The sequence below is a fragment of the Acartia tonsa genome, chromosome 11, assembly GCF_053477335.1.
Source record: "Acartia tonsa isolate MP-2025a chromosome 11, ASM5347733v1, whole genome shotgun sequence".
Lineage (NCBI taxonomy): Eukaryota > Metazoa > Arthropoda > Copepoda > Calanoida > Acartiidae > Acartia > Acartia tonsa.
The window spans coordinates 42,480,123-42,484,346 of NC_137270.1; positions in this window are offsets into that span (position 1 = coordinate 42,480,123).

Here is a 4,224-nt window from a genome sequence, read left to right on the forward strand (position 1 = left end):
AAAAAAATAATTAAGTCGGTTTTAAGGTACTAAAACGCAACAAAATAAAAGAAGAAAATGGTCAGTAAGAACAAAAATAGTAAGATCTTTAATTTGACACCTTACTTTTAAAATTCTGTTGAGTAATTATTGAAAAAATCTATTTTTTTAACCTCGGTATAATAAAAACTTTAGACCTAAATATTTTCTCAAACAGACATAAAAAACATGGGTTCATATATACCATTAGAATCAGAAAAATATTACGAATCCATTGTAAGCAAAATTGAAAAAAATTAAAAAATTACAGAAATGGCCAATTATTTTTTTTGTTCAGACAACACTATTGTTTTCCCTTTTTTACCCCCTCTTTACCCCCTCTTTACCCCCTTCCCATTTTTATACTCAATTGAAGAATTAAGACGTTGCCTGTACAACATAATATGATATTTTCATATAATTCCTTTTATTGTAGTTTATATACTATATTGTAAACTTTTTTTTTCAATTTTGCTTACAATGGATTCGTAATATTTTTCTGATTCTAATGGTATATATGAACCCATATTTTTTTATTTGTGAAATAATAAAATTAAGTTCAAAGTTTTTATTCTCGTGGGTTTAAAAAAATCGATTTTTTCAATAATTACCTGACAGAATTGAAAAAGTAAGGTGTCAAATTAAAGATCTTACTATTTTGGTTCATAATGACCATTTTCTTTCTTTTTTTTGTTGCATTTTAGTACCTTAAAATCGACTTAATTTTTTTTTTTTTTAAACTTAAATTACTTAAAAAATAAGAGGTCTACAAAAAAACCGATTGCATATCTAAATTCTATGAAAAATTTTACATCTACTACTTACTAAAAGAACCGGCTAGCTATAAAAAAAATAGTTGATACACCTTCTTTTAAAACCATTTCTGTAATTAATAATGTAAGGTTTTTAATAAATCCAGGCAAATCAATATATTTTAAGTACATTCATTACATTCTTCAATATTACATATAGATTTAAAAAGTTCATCTTTAAGATTTAATGCAAATGTTTTTTTAGGAATATTCTCATTTAAAAGATCTTTTTCATGACAAAAATTATTCCATAGTCTTTGAAATGAAAATAATGGAAACCTTTCAATTTTTTTAAATTTGGCTATTGGAATATAAAACTCACTAGAATTTCTTAGTTGTCTCTGATTTCTTAGATTATTTCTAATCCATACACCATCAAAAGAATTTGGTAAAATATTATGTCACTTTTCGAATATAGAGACCCATAATACCGAGATTGTACGCAAGTTTTTAAAATACAAATGCAAATAAACACAAAAACACTGTTTCTAAAAGTTTTAAAAACTTGAGGTAAACCAATTCTATTATTTAAAATAGTAAGTCTTTTTTATCTCAAGCTAAAGAAAATTTTTGTCCGAATTGGATGTACTTTTCATAAAGCTCTATAATTAGCAATGGAGGCAGGGGGCGAAACAACTGTACAATAGTATATACTGTACAAAATTGGACCCTAAATTAGCCTACCATTGTTTTCTCCTATCAGGAATAGAGAAAAAGGCAAAAGATCACTAAATATTCTGGAGTTGTGAAAGTAAGATTTTCTGACAATAAATTCCAGTGATCTAAAGAGATAAGACAATGGCTAATGAATTGATGTGTTCCTCAATGATGATACACAAAATACCCCTTCTATAGATTACAATTATTCGTTGAAACGTTTGTACTACACTTAATGAACGAACCAATCAAAATTCAAAATAGCCCCCTAAGTTGTTGAGCCAACGGATATGAAACAATTATTACAAAACTTTGGGGACTAGTGTAAAAAAAACAGCTTAATGTCCCCCCTCTCTCTCTACTATAAAAAAATCTGCTAGAAAATATTTGTTTTAAAAGCTGAGTGAATTATGTTTGAATGTGATAGATCATCTATGGTAATAAATCTAATGTATTTACCAATGTCCGTTTCCCTGACCAGAGATTATATGTGATCTAACAATTGATATATTATTAATTGGATGTTGCACTTAATTTTCATGTTATTTAATCAATTAAAACTTACATCTGGTTAAAAAATTCATTCACTCCCTTTAACCTATCCAAACACTAATCTTACTTACCAATAAATGAAATCCATACAAGCAACCAAAAGTGACGACAAATTTTCCCCTGTTAATATATCCACGTATTCTATGTCCATTGTTCACAATAAATTTTCTCAACTTTCTCCTACCAAGTGTTTCCACAATGTAGCTAGTTCTTCCCCCTCATAGCAGCGTGTTTTACATAAGCAGCTGCGCCCCTGAATTTAAAAGGTTAGGGAAATACAGAAATAATAGCTTAAAACCATCCTTAACACTTATATCTATAAATAAAATAGCTTTAAACCATCCATGGACATATGTGAAGCTTTCCTAAAATGGAGAAATTAATCGGTACAGTGGTTATAGAAATTTTTTTTACACAAGACAGAAAAAAACTTATATTATAGTCGTGTAAAGTACGAATCTATAATACAGAGTAGCTTATTGTCTGTCTGTCCGTCCGTCCCTTAAGATCGGATTCCACTTTTCAGGGTGTAAACCTATTTGTCCTGTGGTGGTTTTAAGCTATTTTCTTGAGGGGTGGGACACCCCCAACCCCCCAAAATAAAAATAAAACCTTCATTTTTTTGTTTATGGGGAAGTTAGTTCACATAAAACTACTGGCAGCACCAGCAGTACTTAATTTTTTATTTTTTTTTTATTTACCTCTTGGGGCAAAGCCCCTAGAGGCTAAAGGTGAAACCGCTAGTAATTTATGAAGACTTGCGTAATTGTTTGGACACACCAGAATACGCATTTTCACCCAGTGCTGACGCTTTTTATAGAATATATATAGTTAGTTGGGTCTAGACGTACAGAGGGTGAAAATAGTTATATCATATGTAATGTGTTAGTTCATCATTTATAGGTTATGTAAAGTCTAGCGGTCTCGCCCCTAGAGGCTTCTAGGAGCACTTGGATGAATGTTAATGAAGTCGACGCTCCTACTTAAATCTAAAGTAAAACAAAAATTTGGGAGAGGTATTTTTCTAGAGACGATTTTCTTAAGAGGTTGGTTGTACGCTCCCCCAAAATAGCTATAAACCTTCCCGAAATTTGTAAGAAGCTTAACTGTTTAATTTTATACAAAGCTTCGAAATACTTCTATGTTTTCATTCCACAGAAAAAATAGGATGATAACATCCATAAAAGCGAAGCACTGAAACGGTAGGACAAACGGACATTAACACTTGTATAGTGTCAGAACTGAATAATCATAATATAAATGTATAAGAGTCAAAGTAAAATTCTAAGTAAATTTGTTAAAAAACTGCTTGATACAGGACAATGTTTATGGACATACTTAAAGTTTTAGGACTTGATTATAGAGTTGCTTCGCTTATTACATTATACTTTGTTGTCACAGGAATCAAACTACCAAAAATCAGATCAATCGGATGATTAGATCACATAAAAATTTTTTGTTAAAAAAGTAACAAAAATATTTAAAATGAACGTACGGACATTTTGATGATGATTATAGAGTTGCTACGCTTTTTAAATCGTACCTAACTACTAAAGGAATAACCATGCAAAATTTGAAATCGCTATGACAATTCTAACATGCTTAAATTAACGAAAAAAGCTATGCGTTACGGACGTACGGACCGACCCTAATCATAAAAAAGTTTCGCTTTTAAAAATTATGAAATTGTTAACAACTTTCTACTCTATAATTTACTTTGTCTGTCCATTCTTCCGCACGGCAATGGAAGAAATGTGATTTTCTCAGCTGCTATTTAGGATACTTTGCCGTGCCAACTTTAATTGGTGACGATACCCCTGACCAAAGAGATCAAGAAAATAATTTGCTTTGTCCGTCAGTTTAATAATATAAATAAATCTCACTTTCTTTATATAAAAAAAACTTTTTTGGGTATGTAGGAAGGACAGCAACATCGGTCCAGGAATTGGATCTAGGAACTCTGTATGAGTCACACAAAAAAAATAACCAAATTCCATCCAAAGACTTATTTCTAAAGCTTTTAGTAGACTAAAAAGAAGAATTAAGTTTAGTAGTCAGATTTACAACTTTAGATTATACAAGCGAATGCATTATGCGTCCCTAGCTTTGAATTTGAATGGGTAGAGAGATAGGATAAAAACAATTCCAAAAGTGAAATCTAAAAGTTAAAAAGCCTACACCATTG